We start from the raw sequence: 23,610 nt of genomic DNA, 5'->3' as shown, positions 1-23,610 counted from the left end.
TGACACTGTACAAAAGGAAATGTACTTATTACCTGATGCATGTAAATGTAACCCTGCTGTATATCACCTTTATAATAGCAATGAAATAAATTTAAAAATAATCACCCTCCAAAAAGTTGACATTTGCTCTTTATTTAGTCAGAAAATTTAAAGACATTTATAACAATATCTAGTCTGTATTTACTTACCTTCAACTTCACTAGTTCTAGAAAACTTAGGAGAAAAATAATGCTTAAATGTTCCACCATAAATTTAATGAAATAACATTATTTTATGAAATAACATTGCTTCTGTCTATTTAACAAAGAACAAGTTAACATAGGAGGCTGAGATCTAAGGATTGCCAATCGAAAGCCAGTAAAGTCTGTGAGACTCTTACCTCCAGTTAATCACAGAAAAAGCTCAAGTGATAAAGTGCTGGCCTTGAGAAAAAGGAGCTTAGGGATAGTGCCCAGGCCCAGAGTTTAAGGCCCAGGAGTGATGAAAGCAAGAAAGCAAGAAAGAAAGAGGGCTGGTGGCTCAGTGGTAGAGTGCTTGCCTCACACACATGAAGCCCTGGGTTTGATTCCTCAGCACCACAAAAACAGAAAAAGCCAGAAGTGGCACTGTGGCTCAAGTGGTAGAGCACTAGTCTTGAGCTGAAGAGCTGAGGAACAGCACCCAGGCCCAGAGTTCAAGCCCCACGACCGACAAAAGAAAAAAGAAAAAAAAGAGAGAGATTTAAAAAATAATAACAAGTTAAATCCCATGCAATAATTCTTCATTCATGGTGAGCAATGTCCTAAATAACTACCACATTATTTTGATAATTAAAGCCAATCAAGGGCTTTGGGGTTTGTTTGTTTTTGCCTTTTGACTACTAAAGTGAATCCACTTTATATATTAACATTCAATTAGAGGACATAATTCTTCCCTGATGATAAAACAATGTTCCACTGCTTGAAAACTGGTATTACATTATCTTTACCAGTTTCTACTTGAAACTTGCCTTTATAAAGTATGAAACAAGAGTGACATCTGGTGCTCACTGCATTTATCACATACCACTATGCCTTTCCAATTGTATTCGTTTGTATTTTAAGGCTCCTTTCTACCAAGAACTAAAAGTTTCTAAGTGTGCACTTTTCATACTTTATAAGTTTCCAGAATATTTTTAGATAAAGCATGCATAGTGAAGAAGTAATACAGGACATGCATTACTAATGAAAATTAATCTCAGAATATTTTCAATTTTTTAGTATATTCAAAATTATTTTCAATATTTTGAATTTCAAAAGCTCCAACATAGTCATCCTATTTCTCTTGTTTGATTAGAAGAGAAATAAAAATCTGATTTTTTTACATTACAAAAACATACATTGCTTTTTCTGAACATATGGATATATTGCAGAAGATTCTTCTCACAAAATTTTTTTAAAATCTAGAGACAAAGTAAGGTTTGGGAAGGGGGCAGGTGGAGGGGACTGCAGGTGGCTCAAACATGTAATCCCAGCTACTCAGAAGGCTGACATTTGAGAATTGCAGTGCCAAGTCAGCCTGGGCAGGAAAGCCCATGAGACTATTATCTCCAATTACCCACCAAAAAGCAAAAACAAAAACATTAAAAAAAAAAAAAACAACAAACAAGTGTAGCTATGGCTCAAGTGGCAAAGTGATAGCCTTGAGCAAAAATGTTCAGGGACAGTGCCCAGGCCCTGAGTTCAAACCTCAGCCTCTCCCTCCATGCCCGCCCCCCCCCACCTCCCTCCATGAACTTCCTTTCTGAAATGGCAAGACAATTGGTGCTATCCAATTTAGAAGTACTATAATTTTTATCATATATACCAAAAAAGATACTGCAGAGGTGGTTTTCTCCTTGACACACCACAACATGGGAGAGAGAAGGAAGGAGATAATTCATTGGGACCACTATCTTATACTTTAGTGATACTGCTGATTAGTCCAGAAATGTGGATGATAGATAGACACATGCATGACAAAAATACATGTTTCATTTATCTTTTACTTTTTTGGTCAGTTGTGGGGCTTGAACTCAGGGCCTGGGTACTGTCCCTGAGCTTTCAAGGCTAATGCCCGACCACTTTGAGCCACAGTGCTACTTCTGGTTTTCTGGGGTTTAATTGGAGATAAGAGTCTCATCGACTTTGAACTGTAATCATCAGATCTCAGCCTCCAGAGTAAGTAGGATTACAGGAGTGAGCCACCAGAGCCCTGGTAAAATACATTGAAGGTAATAGTTCCTTTCAACTGGTTGCTGGCTCAGCTTAGTCTCAAGTACAGGGTTCCAGCAGAATTATGAAGAATCCTGTGTTGAATAAAGTTGCCCATAGATAAAGCTTCCTTCCCATCCATCTCGTATACATATACTGCAAAAACTCACTACCCAGGAAGATAGGTAGGAAAAAAGTCAGTAAGAAATCATATGTAGTTATTTTGGACTATTAAATAATAATCCTTTACAGTGAAAACAGGTGCTATACCATGAGGTAAGAACATACAAAAGAAATAAAGAAAATCAAATAGTACATTATAAGTATGTTAAAAACAATAGCAAGAAAGAAAAAAACCACTTATGTCCCTGTCTTGGGGTTCATTTCACTTAACATCATCTTTTATTTTTGGGGGGGTCCGGTTGTGGGGTCTGAACTCTGGGCCTGGGCGCTGTCCCTCAGCTCTTCAGCTCAAGGCTAGTGCTCTACCACTGAGCCACCTTCCCAGCCCCGTCTTAACATCATCTTATATGGTCGTATAAACATAGCTTTTGACCTTTTCTGCTTGTCCTAGACATATATTAGTTATTGCAAATAAGGGAAACCATGGGACCTGTGTTTCTCTGGGCCTAGCTTACTTTACTTAATATAATTTTTTTCCAAGTCTTTCCATTTCCTAACAAATAGGGCAGTGTCATTCTTTCTGATGGAGGCATAGAATTCATATATATATATATATATATATATATATATATATATATATATATATCACATTTTCTTGATCCATTCATCTTGTATATATACTTTTCTTATTTGGGGAAGGAAAGGGAAAAAACAAAATGCTTAAATAGGCATACAGGTTGACCCATTGTAACAATGAGATGTACAAGACACTATGTTGAAAATGAACTTTACAATTTGTTGGGGGGGAGGGAGGGAGGAGTTGGGGAGGTGGGGGGGGGAAGGGATGGTAGGAGAAAAACAAAGGAGGAGGTAACAATGTGTGATAGGAAATGTATTCATTATTTTACTCATGTAACTATAACCCCTTTGTACACAATTTTTACAATAGAAAAGTTTTAAAAAATAATCCTAAACCAACTATTTAAGTGCTTATGGAAATTATGGAAAAGTACAACAGGAAAAGGGGTATTGTTATTCAAAGGGGATAAATAGAATTTTACCCCAACAAATATCGAAAAATTAGAAAACCTTGCTTACAAATACCAGAGAAAATTTTAACAGATGGTAAGAGAATAAACGTGAAAAAAGAGTAGGTAGAAGTGAATATTTTGGAAGAAAGATAATAGCATTGTAAAACCTCACTTATTAAGAACAAAATTTATCCCACAAAAAATATAGGATATCATAAAGCAAAGAAAAAGTAAAGATAATTTAGGAAGAAATATAATAGAAAATAAAAATAAAAATAGTTGATATAAAGAGTATAGATGCTTGCTGAGGTCACATCTGAATTTGATGTGGCCACACCTTTCTCCACTCATACCCTAGATAAGGCCTGGCCTAGGCCCAGAAGCTCTCTTTTCCCAGCTCTCTCTCTTTGCCAGCTCTCTTTCTTTCCCAGCTCTTTCCCAGGCCTTTCCCAGCCGCATAGAGGGCCAACACGGCCTGGTGCTAGCCAGAACGATGAATAAACCTACCCCTTACCTGAATTAAGAAAAAAAAAAAAGAGTATAGTATAGATGCTATGGCACAACAAAAAAAAGAAATTTTCATGAAATGGAAGCACACATATTTGAATGCACATATTTAGAGGTCATTGTTTTCTAAATCAAAACAAGTTTAAGTGGAATAAACTGTTCTACAGAATCACGTAAAAACATAGCTAGCACCCTATCTGTTTAATTAATTTCCTAAGCTGCTTGATTAGCAGCAAGCTCAGTATTTACCTTTTTAAAGTATCATCTTCTTATAAATATATCCCTTTATCATGGCCATTAAAGTCATCAAAAAGTCAGAAGGTACACTAGCTTACATATTTATGCAGAAATAGAACTACAGCATGTTCTGTCCATTTCCATTATTAGAGCAACCCAACAAGATTTTTACAGTCAGTACATTAGTCAAACAACACAGTAATAAGTGGCAGAGAAGAACCATAGATGAGTGTTAAAATTATAGCATAGTATAATGGAAAATAGAACAATTTCAGAGATTATTTCTCCAAAACATATATCAATTGAAAAAGAAAAATAGAAACTTTACATTAAAATTTTACAGCTGGAGCCAGGCGCCAGTGGCTCATGCCTGTAATCTCACCTACTCAGGAGGCTGAGATCTGAGGAGCACAGTTCAAAGCCAGCTGGAGCAGGAACATCCTTGAGACTCTTATCTCCAATAAGCCACCAGAAAACTGGAAGTGGCACTGTGGCTCAAGTGGTAGTAGGCTCTCCTTGAGCTGAGGAACAGTACCCAGGTCCAGAGTTCAAGTCCTGCGACCAACCAAAAAAAAAAAAATTACAGCTGGTGCTCATACCTATAATCCTAGCTACTTAGTAGGCTAAGATCTGAGAATCTTGGTTTGGAACCAGCCAGGGCAGACAAATCCCAGACTCATCTTTAATTGACCAGCCAAAATCCAGGAGTACAGGTATGACTTAAGTGGTAGAGTGCGTGTGATGAGCTAAAACAATTTGCAAATATCACTTAAACCAATGACCCAAGTTAATGTCATCATCAGTATGATATTAACATCATGTATCTTCTGATAAGGTTTACTGGAAATAACACAACTTTACTTCTGTAGTTCTTGGCCAAAAAATCAAGACTTCAATCTAATAATGCATAATGGACTATTAGACAAGTCCACACTGAGAGACATCATTGTAAAAATAAATGAGCTTGGGCTGGGAATGTGGCTTAGTGGTAGAGTACTTGCCTAGCGTGCGTGAAGCCCTGGTTCAATTCCCCAGTACCACATAAACAGAAAAAAAAAAAAAAAAACCATTTGTGTTGCTGTTGCTCAAGTGGTAGAGTGCTAGCCTTGAGCAAAAGAAGCTCAGGGACAAATTTAAAAAAAAAAAAAAACTTCAGGGACAAGGCCCATGCCCTGAGTCCAAGCTCCAGGTCTAACAAAAATAAAGAAATAAATAAGTGAGCTGAGGAAACTTTTCACGTGTGTCCAAGGTCATAAAGGACAAAGAAGGATGGAGGAAACATCACAGATTAAAAGACAACTAAAAATATAATTTGTGGGGCTGGGAAGTTGGCTCAGTGGTAGAGCGTTTGCCTTGCATGCCTGAGGCCCTGGGTTCGATTCCTCAGCACCACAAAAGCAAAAAGAAAAAAGCCGGGAGTGGCGCTATGGCTCAAGTGGTTGAGCGCTAGCCTTGAGCTGAAGAGCTGAGGGACAGCGGCCAGGCCCAGAGTTCAGGCCCCACGACCGGACCCAAAAAATAAATAAATAAAAAATAAAAATATAATTTGTGCATCTTAGACTGGAAAAAGAACATTAATAACACTTAAATAGGATCAGAGTGGTGTGTGGGTGTTGTGATAGAGTGCTTGCTTAACAAGTGAAAGGCCCTGAGTTCAATTACCAGTTCTATCACACACACACAAAATGTATGTGAGGTTGTGAACCCAGGGCCTAGCATGCTCAAGTCCCTGGATCCATCCCCCACAAAAGTTATAAAGAGGGGCTGGGAATGAGGCTTAGTGGTACAGTGCTTGCCTAGTATGCATAAGCCCTGGTTCATTCTTCATTACCACATAAACAGAAAAACCCAGAAGTAGCACTGTGGTTCAAGTGGTGAGTGCTAGCCTTGAGCAAAAGAAGCTCAAGGATAATGCCCAGTCACTGAGTTCAAGCCCCAGGACTGGCAAAAAAAAAAAAAAGTTATAAAGATAGACAAATAAATAAGTAAAGAATCATAGTTTTGTCAATTCTGTTTTAGTTGTTAATTCTGGTTTTGAAAATGATGATCATCTCAAAGACCTTGAACTCAAAGCAGACACTCTGAAAACATTACAGGATGGAATAGGAGAAACCCTGGGTCTCCTCGGCTCAGGTCGAAATTTTCTGAATAGAGACCCGGAAACACAACAAATCAAAGAAAGGTTGGACAAATGGGATTGTATAAGGTTGCAGAGCTTCTGCAGGGCAAATGACATAGCTAGCAAGATCAATAGAAAGCCCACGGATTGGGAGAAGATCTTTACTAGCCATACAACGGACAAGGGTCTCATATCTAAAATATACTTGGAACTCAAAAAATTAAACCACCCAACAACAAATCCTCAAAGAAACAACTGCCCAATAAGTAAGTGGGCGAAAGACCTAAAGAGAAGCTTCTCTGAAGAAGAAAGAAGGATGGCCAATAGACACATGAAGAAATGTTCAACATCCCTAGCCATAAAAGAAATGCAAATCAAAACAACATTGAGATATCACCTCACTCCAGTTAGAACAGCAAAAATCAAGAACTCTAACAACAACAGATGCTGGAGGGGATGTGGACAGAAAGGAACCTTACTTCATTGTTGGTGGGAATGTAAACTTGTTCAACCACTTTGGAAAGCAGTATGGAGGTTCCTCAAAAGACTCCATATAGAGCTCCCCAATGACCCAGCAATCCCACTTTTGGGCATTTACCCAAATGACCACAAGCAAGGCCACACTAAAGCTACCAGCACAACTATGTTTATTGCAGCATTATTTACCATAGCTAAGATATGGAACCAACCCAGATGCCCCTCAGTAGATGAATGGATCAAGAAGATGTGGTATATATACACAATGGAATTCTATGCCTCCATCAGAAAGAATGACATTGCCCCATTTGTTAGGAAATGGAAAGGCTTGGAAAAAATTATATTAAGTGAAGTAAGCCAGGCCCAAAGAAACATAGGTCCCATGGTTTCCCTTATTTGCAATATCTAGTATAGGTATGAGTCAAGCGGAAAAAGTCAGAGAATGTGATGTTAGGAAAACGAACCCTCAAATATGTATTTTAATGTTTTTGTTTCATTCATGCATGTGTTTCTAACGCATTTATAAGATTATTTCTTTGTTGCTTTGTATGTCCCTCCCCCACAGTGTAACCCCCGCTTTCACTATATTTGATGTCAGTATAACATGTGGAGGAGACGGGGACAAACAAGTCGTTTAAGGATCCATGTGGACCTGTTGCAACAATGAGAAGTACAAAATGTCATGTCAAAACCAGCTTTACAATGTCGGTGGGGGGGAGGGAGGGGGGGTATGATTGGGTGGGGGGGAGGGGGGAGGCTGGGAAGGGAGGTGAAGGGTAAACAAAGGAGGAGGCTGCAATGCTTGGTAAGAAATGTATGCATTTTCCTGCCCATGTAATTGTAACCCCTCTGTACAGTATGTTTTCAAATAAAATAAAATAAAATAAAATAAAATAAAATAAAAAAGAAAATGATGATCATGTAAGATGTGATCATTAGGGTAAACTGGTTTAAAGGTATATGAATTTTCTGTCCTATAAACCTAGAATTATTTCAAAATAAGGTTTATTTTAGGTTCACATAATTCATTAATCTTGACAAATTGGTCTTTGAAAAGGAATAAGAACTTTTCTCACTGCTAATCCAGACAAGTTTGTCCTACCCTTGATGTTTTTGGAGTGGAGCTTTTACCCTTGGTGCTTTCCAGTTTTTACACATGGACCAATCCTATAGTTTCTATTGGGTTTAGAGTTCTGGGCTGGCAGTGGTTTCTAGGTTTGTCCTTCTGCAATAATAAGCTAGAGCTATATTTTCTCGTCCTGCACTTCACTATGGTCATCAAGACTTCAGCCACATTACCCATGGATCATGCAGTTACAGTTAAGGAAGCAGCATCTGTGCTCTGAGTGGTAGGCCTAGTATGAGAATGGGTTATAAAGACACATGAGGAATGGTTCTAGGAATGTTTTATTCCTAGACACAGCTCCACTTAATCTTAAGTAATCTAGGTAACTTCCATAGTGTCTGGGTTTCCTTTCTCAGATAAATAGTTTTAGGTCAGGTCAAGCCTAAGGGAACAAGAGCAACCAAAAGGAGATCAGGGGCTGGGAATGTGGCTTAGTGGTAGAGTGCTTACCTAGCGTGCATGAAGCCCTGGGTTCAATTCTTTAGTACCATAAACAGAAAAAGCCAGAAGTGAAGCTGTGGCTCAAGTGGTAGAGTGCTAGCCTTGAGCAAAAGAAGCTGAGGGACAGTGCCCAAGCCCTGAGTTCAAGCCCCAGGACTGGCAAAAATAAAATAAAGTAAAAGGAGAGCATGCTACTGAAAAGTGCAAACATTATAAACGAGGTTTCTTTCACGTAGAAAAAATAAACTAGGCACTGGTGACTCATGCTTGTAAACCTAGCTATTCAGGAGACGGAGACCTGAGGATAACATTTGGAAGTCAGGGGAGGAAAACCCATAAGACTTTTATCTCTAATTAATCACCAAAAAGCCAGAAGTGAAGCTATGGCTCAAGTGGTAGAACACTAGTCTTGTGCAAATAAGCTCAGAGACAAGAGGCTAGGCTTTGAGTTCAATCCCCAGGACTGACACACACACACACACAAAAAGTAAAAAAAAAAAAAAAAAATCCATTAATTCTCACTATTTAACCCAAGACCAACCTCTGTGATAAAGAAAACAGCCAAAATAGCAGAGGTAGTTCAAATGCTGTCTTCCTCATGGCATATCTATGCCATGTGCTCTCTCTGTCCTATTCCTTTCCTTTGTTCTTGTCTTGCCTAGATTACTTGACAGACACAAGGACTGAAATTTAGTTGCTCTAAATTTTCAGTAACATATTTGGTATATTGGCCAGAAAACTAATGTGTAAGTATGTCTTTTTCTGACATAACTCATCAAAAATTATTATATCAAAAAGCTGCAAAAAATATACAGGGCCAGCTGGGAATGTGGCTTAGTGGTAGAGTGTTTGCCTTGCATGCATGAAGCCCTGGGTTTGATTCCTCAGTACCACTGGAAGTGGAGCTGTGGTTCAAGTGGTATAGCACTAGCCTTGAGCAAAAGAAGAAGCTCAGGGACAGTGCCCAGGCCCTGGGTTCACAAAGTATAATATATATATATATATATATATTCACATACATACATATAACTATATATACATATGTATACATACACACACACACAGAGGGCCATCTTTTGCAGACAACTTGGTATCCAGATATGCAAAAAAGCTTCAAGATGCACAGTTAGTTGGCCTTGTATATACCATCATAATTTGATAATGTGTGAATTTCACAGAAGATTCATATTGTTCTGAAAGTTTGATATTAAGAATTGGCCCAATACTCCTCCTGAATTGTAAGAGCTGCTCAAACATTATTCCAACTTGTAAAGGTGTGTTGGTCCTTCTTCATCTAGGATGAACCTAGAAAACTAGGTGTGTCAATGGAGAAGCTGGCTTTTCCAAAATACGTTCCACTCCTGTGTGTGTGTGTGTGTGTGTGTGTGTGTGTGTGTGTGTGTGTATGTGTGTGCGCGCGCATGTGTGCGCGTGCGAGTGAGCATGCGTGTGTGTATGCAGGCATGCGCCAGTTCTAGGGCTTAACTTCGAAAGTGTCCCTGAGCTTTTTCACTCAAAGCTACCATTCCATCACTTGAGCCATTTCTGGCTTTGGGGTGGCTAATAAGAGTCTTACAGGGGCTGGAAAGGTGGCTCAGTGGTAGTATGTTTGCCTTGCATGCATGAGGCCCTGGGTTCGATTCCTCAGCATCACATAAACAGAAAAAAAGCCGGAAGTGGCGCTGTGGCTCAAGTGGTAGAGCGCTAGCCTTGAGCTGAAGAGCTGAGGGACAGTGCCCAGGCCCAGAGTTTAGGTCACATTACCCGAGGGGGGGAAAAAAGTCTCATGGACCTTCCTTCCCAGGGTAGCTTCAAACTGAGATGCTCAGCTCTCAGCCTATGAGTAGCTAGGGTTACAAGCATGAGCCACCAGCATCCAGCAACCTTCACTGTTATTGAGAACAATTTACAAAGGTCTCCACCTCAAATGGATTATGTTCTTCCTTTAGGATCTGAAAATTTTGCTCCAGAGTTACAAGCCAAGCAGGCAGGTTGCTGTAGAGTCCAAGGAGGGTTTAAGTCTGAACCAGAGTTATCTTGGTGTCACAGGGCCAAGGGCAGAGTAGGAACCTGGCTCAGCAAGTGTACCCCCCAAAATTCCATGAGCTGCTTCAGTTTTGTCCTAACAGGTACCCAGCAGACCAGGAACCAGTAATAAACTCAGCCTATTGCCAGTGATTTTTGACGGTGGCTATACATTCATGGTAACTTGAAAGAATCAAGGAGGAGATTTTTAAGACTATGCCAGGTACCAGTGGCTCACGCCTGTAAGCATACTCAAGAGGCTGAGATCTGAGGATCATGGTTCAAAGCCAGGCAGGGCAGGAAAGGCTATGAGACCCTTATTTCCAACTGACCACCAAAAACACCAGAAGTGCTCTGCTACTCAAGAGTGCTCTCCTTGAGCTAAAAAGCACAGAGACAGTGCTTAGGCCCTGAGTTCAAGCCTCAGAACTGTACATAATGATGATGACAATGATGATGATGATGATAACAGATTCATTACTTCAACTAATTAAATAAAAAAATCTCTGAAGTTGACTGTTCGAATGTTTATGAGTTTATGTATGTAATAAAAGACCATTGCTGAAAACCAATAGAAGGGCTAGGTGCTGGGCTCACATCTGTAATCATAGCAACTCATGAGGCTGAGCTCTGAGACTTGTGGTTTGAAACCAGCCTGGGCAGGAAAATTTGTGAGACTTTTATCTCCAATAAATTTCCAAAAAGCTATTAGTGGAGCTGTGGGTCAAGTGGTAGAATGCCAGCTTTGAGTAAAAAAAGTTCAGGGAGAGCACCCAGGCACAGACTTCAAGCCCCAGGACTGGACCAAAAACTAAATAAGTGAATAAATAAAAAGGAAAAAAATAAAGGTTATTTTGATTGAAATATAACATATGCTTATGTAAAATACTACAATGAAATCCTTTAGATTTAAAATAAGGCACTAGGGGCTGGGAAGGTGGCTCAGTGGTAGAGCGCTTGCCTTGCATGCATAAGGCCCTGGGTTCGATTCCTCAGCACCACATAAGCAAAAAGAAAAAAGCCGGAAGTGGTATTGTGGCTCAAGTGGTAGAGTGCTAGCCTTGAGCTGAAGAGCTGAGGGACAGCGCCCAGGCCCAGAGTTCAGGCCCCACGACCAGACCCAAATAAATAAATAAATAAATAAAATAAGACATTAAAAAATGTCAGGAAAGTAAAACAGGTTCTTGCAGGGGGCAGCACCAACAGCAGCAGGAAGAACTAATGGAGATGATAAATGGTGGTCAAGTATTTTATGTGCATGTTTGAAAATACAACAATGGAATCTGTGGAAATTACTTTGAGAGGAGAATGTTAGAGTTTGGTTGGGAATGTGTAGAAATGTCACAATGAAACCCCTTTTTCCAACTAATGTATGATAATTTTTTTAAATAGTAAAAAAAAAAGAAAATCATTTACTCAAATTACCCAGTTAGTTGAACAAGAAAAACAAATTCTTTCCCTCTAGTTACTATTAGCAGCAACTCTTAGGATGGATTATTTTTTTTTTACAACATTCACAAATTTTTTACCTTGAACAAAAAACAAAAACAAACCAACAAAAACCTCTCTCCAGGCATCTAAACTTAAAAACATCAGTGCAGTTACAAAATCTAACATTTGTAATTCTTTAGTACTAATTTTCTTTCCTTTATACTTTCTGAAGTTGCTTACTATTCTGAATATATTCAGGAATTAGTGTTTAGGAAATCTTTCATGAAGTCCACTCTTCTCTCTTCCCTTCCTCTTCTTCCTCCTTTCCCTACTCTTTTGCTTTCCTGTCTTCTTTTTTTTTTTTTTTTTTTTGCTAGTCCTGGAGCTTAAATTCAGGGCCTACACACTGTCCTTGAGCTTTTTTGCTCAAGGCTAGCACTCTACCACTTGAATCACAGCACCACTTCTGGCTTTTTCTGTTTATGTGGTACTGTGGAATTGAACCCAGGGCTTCATGCATGCAAGGCAAGCACTCTACCACTAAGCCACACTCCCAGCCCACCTGCTCCCTCACCGTCTTCCTTTTTACTTAAAATAATGTCTTCTCAGAACTACTCTTAGACCAACTTTGATACATGTTTATTCTTCTCAAAACCTAGTGTGAAAAGGCTTAGAATATTCATCTGAGCTCAGGCCTTGGCATACTGAGTATTTTAAATGGAAGGAATGTGAGAAAGAGATGCAAGTAGAAAAATATGCAAAGATGTGTGCCATAAATGCAAAGTTAATCTTTTCATGAAGCAAATCATCACAGCCTCAGGTGAGAAGTGCTGTCTTTGTTCTGGAGGAAAAGCACATTCTTATTCTCAGAAGACATAGAATCTTAACAAAGAAGCCTTTCTTTCCAAGTTACCCTCAGCTTGTTACTACCATATCATATGGCTTTCAATCTATCATATTTTGCTATAACTCTCCATTCTTCTTCACATCTGGTAAGAAAAAAAAAAGGAAGACAGATTAAGTGCTTTTTGGGGGTCTACATTTCCTCATGAAGGTTTTTCTGTCACATACAACTTACTAAATATATTTGTATGTTTTCCTTGTGTAAATATTTGTTAGAATTTTAGACCCAGCCAGGGATCCTGAGTCCAAAGAAAAATCATTCCCCCTGTATCCTGAAACATCTCAAGAGAATTTTTTTATGCTCACTTTTTATTTCCTGTAAAATTGTTTTCTTTGTGTTATCTTTATACACTTTTTAATAGAGATGCACTATTTACCCACATATATTTTATTGTATTCTAGTCTTAAAGACCAAAACAAAGCTAGGCACAGATGGCTTAACCCTGTAAGCCTAGCCACTCAGCAGGCTGAAATCTGAGGATTATGGTTCAAAGCCAGCCCACGCAAGAGAAGGTGTGATACTCTTATCTCCAATTAAGCAAAAAACAAACAAACAAACAAAACAAAACTAGAACTGTGGCTCAAGTGGTATGTATAGAGTACACAGCCTTGGTCCAAAAAAGCTCAGACAATATGGTTTCAAATAGGCCTTTATTATTTTCTTAATTTTAGCTTTAAATATCCTTAAGATTATTTGCAAACATTATTAGGGTTGTAAAAACTCAGAATTTTTTAAAGGAGTTATTCTTTCCTTGTTAAATGGATGTTTTCTAAATACGAGGCCTCAAAATAACTATTCATTTTTTTTTAATATTCTTAACAGCTTGCCTACATAAACAGAACCTAAAAATTCAAGATGAGACTCTGGGGAATTCTTTAGGTGGCTATCTCGGAAATGATTTCTTTCTCTTGTACAGGATAGAAGTTTTGTTTTCCCACCCTCGGTAGAAAAATGTTTTATTTATTTGTTTGTTTGTTTGTTTGTTTATTATTGGTCGTGGGGCTTGAACTCTGGGCCTGGGCATTGTCCCTCAGCTCTATCAGCTCAAGTCAAGGGCTCTACCACTTGAGCCACAACATGCCACTTCCGGCTTTCTAGTGGTTTATTGGAGATAAAGGTCTCATGTGATTGATCCTCAGATCTCAGCCTCCTGAGTAGCTAGGTTACTGGCGTGAGCCACCGTGTGCCCGGCAAATAGGTTTATGTTAAAGACTTTCATCTGTAGCTCCATTCTAAAAGAACAAGGGCAAAATTTTTAGACAAACGTTTTCTGTAGCTTTTTTTGTTAACTTTATTTTATTGTAAAGATGCTGTACGGAGGGTGTAGCTTTTTTTTTTTTTTTTTGCCGGTCATGGGGCCTGAACTCTGGGTCTGGGTGCTGTCCCTCAGCTCTTCAGCTCAAGGCTTGCGCTCTACCACTGGAGCCACAGCGCCACTTCGGGCTTTTTCTGTTTATGTGGTGCTGAGGAAACCAACCTAGGGCCTCATGCTTGCAAGGCATGCACTCTACTGCTGAGCTACCTTCCCAGCCCCTGTAGCTTATTTTTTATATCATTAAAAATTACTGATTTCCACCCAGCTGCCAGGACTCCATGCCACATGTGTCTCCGTGATCGTGTCCTGTGTCCTGTCTCCTGGCTTGTCTCTATTGAGGAAGAACACAAGTTACCCACTTAAGGGACAAACAGTTGTCAGAAAAAAAACTAGTTTTTGGAAAAGTTCTCGGAAAACCCACAATCGAAACTGCAATTATACCTCTAGCAACTGCCAGTTAGACAAACACGACCCCAGTTATTGGAAAATGGACAGGTTGGTCAAGTTCCTGGAAAAAGCAGCTACACGGTCATAAACAGTTAAAAAATATATTGTTAGCCGGACGCTGGTGGCTCACGCCTGTAATCCTAGCTACTCAGGAGGCTGAGATCTGAGGATCGCAGTTCAAAGCCAGCCCGGGCAGGAGAGACCGTGAGACTCCTATCTCCAATAAACCACCAGAAAACCGGAAGTGGCGCTGTAGCTCAAGTGGTAGAGCGCTCGCCTTGAGCTGAAGAGCTGAGGGACAGCGCCCAGGCCCAGAGAGTTCAAGCCCCACGACCGACCAAAAAAAAAAAATATATTGTTGCCTGCATTCCTATGGTTAGTCTTATGCATCCCAACCAACGATCTGCTTGCTATGTATGATTTAACCAATCTTGTAATCCTAAATTGGAAAGCCCCTACCCTAACTGGAAATGATTATGCCCCTAACCAATGAGCCTACCCTGAAACTTGCCGTGAAATGCTGTTCAATTATGTAGAAGCCCGCCAACCTTAAGCCAATCATGTAACTGCTAGAATGGAACCCTCCTCCTCTTGCTGGAAACCCTATAAAAACCCTACAGAACATGTGGCAGAGGCTCACAACTCTGACCCACTGTGTCCGTGACAATTGTGAATCCAGGCTCGAGCTTGCAATAAATGGCTCTCGTGTACTTGCATTGGATTGGGCTCCTTGGTGGTCTTTGGGAGGGGTCTGCGGCCTGCACAACAGTCTCCAGTCATCCTGGAGTCCCAATTCAGCTCCAGTGGGAGCCTGTCGGTATTGTTTTTGTTCTTTCTTTCCTCTTTAGCATGTTTCCTAGCTGTGTTGTGTGTATTTGCGTGCTGCAGACCTTTGTAACAACTGGCAGCCTCCAGCCTGTTCACTGTATAATAAAGACTCCAATATTTTATATTTCAAAATTGGCTTCTGGGATGATTCACCTTACAACATGATAAAAAACAAACAAAACAAAACTGCATCATGTAATGAGAAGTGACCCCAATGCTGTCTGGTATTGCTAACACTGCAGTGTAGAGGATAGAATGTATAGCTTATTTGCTGTGTTTCTTTTTGTTGTTGTTATGTTATGATACTAGGAATTGAACTGCAGGCCTCCATCTTCCTAGACAAGTCATCTTGAGCTCCACTCCCAGCCAGAACATTAACTAGTGTTAGAACCATTACTTAGCATCTTCCTAAGTGGTTTGTCAGAGGTCTCAGCAGAGGATTGTTAGATTTAAATGAAGTATTTACCATAGAGATTGCAGTCCTTGAATTGTTAATGAATCCTATCTCTACCAAAGGAATTTTGAATAGCTAATTTTTGGCCATTTAAAGACACTATTATCATTCAAATAAGGGGAAAAAAGGAACCCTGAAGAGAGTAAGAGAAAGTGGACTGAGGGTTGTGGGAGAAGTAACTGAAAGTTGAAAAGGAAGTGGAAACTTGGAAAACACTTAGGGTAAAGAAAACTGAAGCCAGGTGTTGGTGGCTCATGCCTGCAATCCTAGATACTCTAGAGGCTGAGATCTGAGGATCACGTTCAAAGCCAGGCAGGGCAGGAAAAGTCTGTGAGACTCTTAACTCCAGTACTCAGGAAAAGACAGAAGTGGCACTATGGCTCAAGTGGTAGAGAGCTACCCGTGAGCACAGAAGCTCAGGGACAGCACCCAGGCCTTGAGTTCAGGGCCTAGGATTGGCAAACAAAGGAGAACTATTAATAGTTTTCTAAAGGGTGACAGAAACCCCTCCCAAAGAAATTGTGACACCACTGTTAACACAATTAGAAATTCTGTAAGAGTATAAAATGGCAACTGTAATCCCACCCACATTCAAGGCTGAGGAAGGAGTATTGTGAGTATAAGGCCAACCTGAGCAACATAGTAGGACCCTGATTCACTAGGACAGAAAAAAAAAAAAAAAAAGCAAAGGACGTGGGACTTAAGGTCTGCTTTTGCTGAGATCCCTAATGCTTCACTTGGATCTGTAAGATATCTGGTGTGTAACCAAAAACAGTATGAAAGTTTGGTATTTCTGTCTTTATACTGCAATGGTCTCCTTTGTTACCTCAAACTTTGGGTCACAAACTATGCCTACACATCGACATGTTAATTATTCAATACATTTTCATAAAAACTTGGTAATACAGGCTGATTATGACTAAATTTACCTAACCTCTCTTGTCTTTTGATGACTGAAGACAACAATATAAAAGTAACTAAAATGTTTAAGACTCTAAGGCGCCCCCCCCCATAATGGAAACTGAGGCTACTGTGAAGCCTGAACAAAATATAGCAATTTTAGGTTTCGATTTCATTTTGTCCAGGAAATGTGTAAGCAACTCCCCTTGATCCCCTTGAGCCCAAATTTCAAGAACAATCCTCTTTAGGGTAAATTCCATTAACTACAGCTAACCAGCAGATAACAGGAAAAACCCAAAGTTCCAGCTGTTCTTGCACGTTTAAGACCACTCGGTTGCCGCTCAGACCATCTGCTTTAGCCAATCATTTCGAAGAGCATCAACTCCATGAACCAGCCAATCCCTAGTACCTGGTCGGTTCCCGCACTGGTTTTGTTAATCATCGTTTAGAATTATTTTATGAATTTTCTGCGGTGTGATATGATTTGTTAAGTGTTGCAATGACGCACACAAGTCCCTCAAAACCCTATAAAAACCCTACTAGAGGAAGGGTCAGGGCTCTCAACTCTGAACCACTGCGTTGGTGATGGTTGTGAGTCCAGGCTCGAGCTTGTAAATGACTTTTGTGTGCTTATATTGAAATTGGCTTCTTGATGGTCTTTAGGGATCTTTATCTGGGCACAAGACTACTTCACACATAGACACAATTATTTCATGAAGGGAAACAAGTTGCACACTCTAAGCAATAATAATTTTCCAGATGCCATGAGGACTCTAAAAATCCATACCATAGTTTTATGTATACTGCTCATATATTCCCATACTTCTTGTTCCTGCTCTTGTCCATCCTCTATATTATCTCAGCTAGTGTCAGTAGCTTGAAGACAGTGCGGTTCTCACTACTTCCCAGTAAAACTACACTGAATAAATTCCTTTCCTGCTTCACCAACAATTGTCTCTTTGTTGGACTCTATTGCAGTAGATGGTTAAACTGGTATTATGGAAGCCTCAGAATAGGCATGGGACTTGGGTAATTGTAATAGTGACAAATACAGAATACTGTGGATTTTTATGACTATTCTTTGTGAAAATTAACAAGAGTCAATTGTTGTCATCCTTGAAAAATGCTGCTTTATTTTGTAAGGTCCCAAAAAAGTATCTCTCTTCCTCAAAAACTTATTTTTTTTTCCCAAAGCACTTGGGAAAAGAGAGTCCAGGCCCCAAGTTCAAGTCCCAGGACCAGCAAAATAAAGAGAGAGAAAGAGATTAAATAAGTATCTATGCATTATTTTCTTTATCTTCTATCAGCCATAAAACAGCACCTGTTCTGCACTATGATAGAAGTTTCATCACAATATTATTAGTGCCTTGTATTAAATCAACACTGCTTGCTCAATATAAGCTCAGCCTCTCTCGCCTTCTTTGGAATATAAATTTAGAGCTGTCTGGATCTGTTTTTTTCTTTCATGAATTTCAGTTATTAAGATGCCGCCCCCCCCCCCCTCCAAATTAAGACCTTTTTAGTTTAGTGGTTTTTGAATTTGGATTTATCAACACTAGAGGAAAGGAACATTCTTATTTGTGAAGATAAAGGGACACAAAAATGTAAACAGACAGGACCTCCTAAATTTCTACAAATTCACTATCATTAGGTCATTGCTATTCATCCTTTTATTTCTTTAAGACTGACCGTCCCATTCTTCTTTAAGCCTATTATTACAAAATACAAATTTAGTTATTTCTTTGTGTTTTTATTTTCTGATAAGTGTTTGATAAACTTAAATGCATTTGTTTGATTTTCTTTTGTCAATCTATCATTTACTATGGGGGTCCTAGACATAAACCTAGGATAGGAAAGAAAAATATTTTAGCCAGGTGCCAGCTCAGGCCTGTAATCCTAGCTACTCAGGAGGCTGAGATCTGAGGATCGAGGTTCAAAACCAGCTGGTGCAAGAAAGTCCATGAGTCTTATCTCCAATTAATCACCAGAAAACTGGGAGTGGTACTGTGGCTCAAGTGGTAGAGCACTGGCCTTGACCTGAAGAGCTCAGGCAGAGTTCAAGCCCTATGACTGACAAAAATAAATAAATAAAAATTAAAAAAATATTTTAGATGCTAAGACTTTATAAAAAATAAAAAGCAATCCATAAACATGTTAAAATAGAGGGAAAAACTGTAGTCAAAATTTTAATAATAGGGGCTGGGAAGGTGGCTCAGTGGTAGAGTGCTTGCCTTGCATACATGAGACCCTGGGTTCGATTCCTCAGCACCACATAAGCAGAAAAAAAAGCCAGAAGTGGCGCTGTGGCTCAAGTGGTAAAGTGCTAGCCTTAAGCTGAAGAGCTGAGGGACAGTACCCAGGCCCAGAGTTCAGGCCCCACGACCGGACCAAAAAAAAAAAAATTAATAATAGGAATGTGTAACAGAGAGGAGGGATAAGGTTCATCTCTGAATGCATCAAAGGCATTTGGGGATTTATAAACAAAGAGCCGAGTAAATGGTTCACTAAATAGAATTTAGCAAAAGGAAACATCAAAGATAGTGAAATTCTTGCAAAACTGACCTAACTGGATTCATTCTATTGACTGGTGAAGAACTTAGGTCTTAAATATTAGGAATAAAAAGCCTGATTAGATTTTAGGAGTGAGAGGAATTCTTCATACATTTGGGTCCTTGCTTGAACTGAGCTGAATGGGCCAAACTACATTGAGTCATTATCAATAAACTTCCATTTCAGGAGTGACTATATTTTATAGTGTGACAGCTTTAAGATAATATACAAAGCCTGGCACCAGTGGCTCATGCCTGTAATTCTAGCTTCTCAGGAGACTGAGATCTGAGGATCACAGTTCAAAGCCAGCCTGGGTAGGAAAGTCTATGAGACTCATCTCCAATAAACTACCCAGAAAAAGCTGGAAGTGGTGCTGTGGCTCAAGTGGTAGAGTGCTAGCCTTGAGAACACACACACATACACACACACACACACACACACACACACACACACACACACACACGAACCAAGAAAACTCAGGGATAGTGCCCAGGCCTTGAGTTCAAGCCCTAACACAAATAAAAAATAAAAATAAATAAATAAAAAAAGATAAACCTACAAGATCTTTGGATAACCTTAGATTGTCACCGAATTAATTAGTAATAGATATTATGGATTACTAGGATACTTCTACTTAAAACTGAAAACTGAACTATTAATTTGGAAGCACATCCTAACTTCATTTATTTTTGCTTCTTGTTTTATATACTATAGAAGGGCTATCTTTCAGTCATGTTATTGTGTTCCTTTGTTAACACCTTAATAAGATGTAAAAGGAATGTGTCATTGCTATAGAAGTTTGTGTTTTGGAACTGAAGGCATAACTGCAGTCCTGGAGAACCTGCCCAGCAAATGTGAGACCCACAATTCAAACAGCAGTACTGAAAAAGAAAAGTTGTTTTGTGTGTTCACATACTAGTTTATTTAACAGGTAGATTGGCAGCATCTTTCTATTGAGAGTAAAAGTTTTCCTTTCTAATGTAGATGATTGAGTCTGCAAATGATCTGACAAGCAGATAAACAATGGGGAGTGGGTTGGGATGGAGAAGCCTAGAATTGATTTACACCTTCCAAGTGGAAGTCATTCAGTTAGGAGCAAATTGCTGAATAGCCAGATAAAGCAAAAGATGAAAGATAAAGATAAAAGCAAACTTAAAACAGCTAGTAGAACTAGCTAACCTCAGAAAGGAAAGTATGAAAATAGTGTGGACTAACCCAAGGGCCTCTAGCAACTTAGGGAAGTACCAGACTACCTTAGGGCTCTGTTTATTTTAATGCTAATGAACACTTCAATTCTTTACTGGGGAGGAACCGACTTCCAAAGCCTTCTGAGAGGCAAAGCAACCAGGCAGCTGAATAAACTTCTCCAATAATTGTCTTCCCACATATAAATTAATTTGAACAACTACTCACGTACTGAACTTCCTCCTCACCCCCACTGTTTCCAAAGGAGGCATAACAAGAAGAGAATACCAGTAGCAAGGCCAGATCGGATATCAGTGACCAGCACTATGAAATGTTGAAACAGGGAAACTGGCTCCAAACCCCTGAAATACTTCTGTGCCAGAAAACTTTAAACTATGAATCTAGGAAGAAACAAAAGCTAGCCAAACCCAAGGTATAGAATCTCTACTGAATCTTCTTCAGAGTGCTTTACTCCCTTCGATACAAAGTTAGTGGAAGAGTAGCCTCTCAAGGAATTATGGCCTACACAGCTTTCAGACAATAGGATAAGCTAATAAACCTGCTTGAGGAGATAGGAGTGGGAGGCTACAAAAGAATGAGAAAATAAAGATGGGGTAGGAAGTCTGGAATAGTAAGTCTTTGGGATCATAACAGGAAACAGAAAGGAGTCCCACCAACCAGAAAGCCATTCAATTCTTATTATTTTACCCAAGGCCAAGCTCTGTAATGGGGAAAGATGGCTGAAGACAGTGAAGACATCTTGGTTGACCAGGATGGCAAAGAGGTTGAACTGCTGTCTTCCCATGGCATATGTATGCCATGAGCTCTCTTTCTGTCATATTTCTCTTCTAATAAACTTTTCTACTGTTTTAATTACATCCACATCTTGCCCGAATTTTCCTCTTGCCAGTCATAAGGAATGAAGTTGTTTAGCTGTTCTCAACTTTCTGGTAATGTATGTGGCGTGTTGGCTGGGAAGTGAGTGATTAAGTATATCTTTTTCTAACTTGGACTTATTGCATAGCTACATATGTTGGTGTCAAGTCTCCTCTGTTCAGGTTACTCCTGCCTGTTTAGCTGCTCTTCCTTTTATTTTGGTTGGTCATGGGGCTTGAACTCAGAGGGCCTGGGTGCTGTCCCTGAGCTTTTTGCTCAAGGCTAGCACTCTACTACCCCTTTGAGCTACAACACCACTTCTAGTTTTCAATATATTATAATATAATTTTATTTACGATCATAAATTCTTATATATGTATAATCACAGATACAGAAATTCATATACATGTACATATAATCATATATATATATATGAATTTTTTTTCAGTTTTGACCAAAACAGGGAGAAATTTTCAATTTGTCTTCTCCTTGCCCATAGCAATGTTACAATTCATAGACAAGTTAAAACCCAAGAAATATTCACATGTAAATTTATCTGTGGGGAAAATTATTGGAAATGGCAGATACATCTATCTCTGGCAGGAATCTCCAGGGATCTATCTCTGTAGGGATCTTCAGCTGAAAAATGAAATTAATTCCTAGGTCCTCACCACAAAGGTACTATCTCTATTATCTATGCTTTTAGACAGAGCCCTTGCAGTAAATTAAGGTAATAGGATCTCCTTTTGGTGCACATGCAAAGCCCCTAAGTCCAACAAAAGATAAAAGAATGGGACAAGATTTATTACATGCAGCAAATGACAACACTAGAATTATTTGCAAAGCAATATTCTTCCCAAAGAATGCATGGAGACTTTATTTTATATTCATATAGAAATGCACATGTAGGGGAACTCATTTCTTTTTCTTTGGTGGCAGTCCCAGGGCTTGAACTCAGGGCTTGGGCACTGTTCCTGAGCTTCTTTTGCTCAAGGCTGTCACTCTACTACTTGAGCCACAGTGCCACGTTTGGCTTTTTCTGTTTATGTGGTACTGAGGAAATTGAACACAGGGCTTCATGCAGGCTAAGCAAGCACTCTACTACTAAGGCATGTTCCCAGCCCAAAGGGAACTCATTTCTGAGGATGCTCACCTCATAAACATAAGGTCACAGACCACATGTTTATAAAGGTCACAGACCATATGTTTATAAAGGAAAGAGCAGGCATTATTCTGGACATGCTCAGTTAAATATTATTTAATAGCCAAGTTATTTTAGGTTATCTAAAATAACAAGTCAGAATGACCTGGTGACTTGGGTGGCTCATCTTAAATTTTTCCAAAGAGGTTTAGCTGAAACATATAGAAAGAAACTATTCTGAAGGTACAGTAACTGTCTTTGTGTGTGTGCGTGTGCATGCACACACACATGTGCATGCGTGCCAATCCTGGGGATTGAACTCAAGGTCTGGGGGCTATCACTGAACTTTTTTTTTTTTTGGTCCGGTTGTGGGGCCTGAACTCTGGGCCTGGGTGCTGTCCCTCAGCTCTTCAGCTCAAGGCTAGTGTTCTACCACTTGAGCCACAGTGCCACTTCTGGCTTTTTTCTTTTTGCTTATGTGATGCTGAGGGCTTCATGCATGCAAGGCAAGCGCTCTACCACTGAGCCACCTTCCCAGCCTTCACTGAACTTTTTTGTGCTCAAGTCTAGCAACCACCACTTGAGCCACGGCTCTTCTTTCAGCTTTTTGGTGGTTAACTGGGGATAAGTCTCACAGACTTTCCTGACCTGGATAGCATTTAACTATGAGCCTTAAATCTCAATCTTCTGAGTAGTTAAGATTACAAGCATGAGCCATGGCACTTGGCTAGGACTTATAATCTGTTTAATTTGTGAGGGACTTACCAGGATGTTAATTAGGGAGCATCAATATTGCATTTAAATAATGTTCATCTTAATTGCTTTTTGTTGTTGTTGCTTTTTTTTTGGGGGGGGGGGAGGTCCGGTCGTGGGTCCTGAACTCTGGGCCTTGGTGCTGTCCCTCAGCTCTTCAACTGTAGACTAGCGTTCTGCCACTTGAGCCTCAGCCCCACTTCCAGCTTTTTCTTTTTATGTAGTGCTGAAGAATTGAACCTAGGGCCTCATGCATGCAAGGCAAGCACTCTACCACTGAGCCACCTTCCCAGCCCCTTAATTGCTTATTTTGAGTCTGGGTTCTGAAGCAAGTATTTAGCTTGCTTCATCCTAGTCCTGTCCTCTAATCAGAAAGCATCTACAAATAATATGTAGACAAATACGTATGTCTGTAACCCAGTACATCTTTAATGAATGAAGAATGAAGCTTGAATTACATAAAATGTTCATTTGTCACAAAATTATTATTTTTTTGGTCACTGATTTAAAAATGTAAGAATCATTTTCAG

General features: G+C 39.5%; 1 pseudogene; it reads right to left on the bottom strand.

Moving 5' to 3' along the window:
- Nucleotides 1-15,173, bottom strand: part of LOC122118019 — a 52,123-nt pseudogene extending 36,950 nt beyond the window's left edge.
- Nucleotides 15,174-23,610: the final 8,437 nt, after the last annotated feature.

Source organism: Dipodomys spectabilis, unplaced genomic scaffold (assembly GCF_019054845.1).
Source record: "Dipodomys spectabilis isolate Male_0828 unplaced genomic scaffold, ASM1905484v1 ptg000147l, whole genome shotgun sequence".
Lineage (NCBI taxonomy): Eukaryota > Metazoa > Chordata > Mammalia > Rodentia > Heteromyidae > Dipodomys > Dipodomys spectabilis.
Note: the sequence above shows the minus strand (reverse complement) of the source record. Positions and strands in the feature narration are given on the sequence as shown.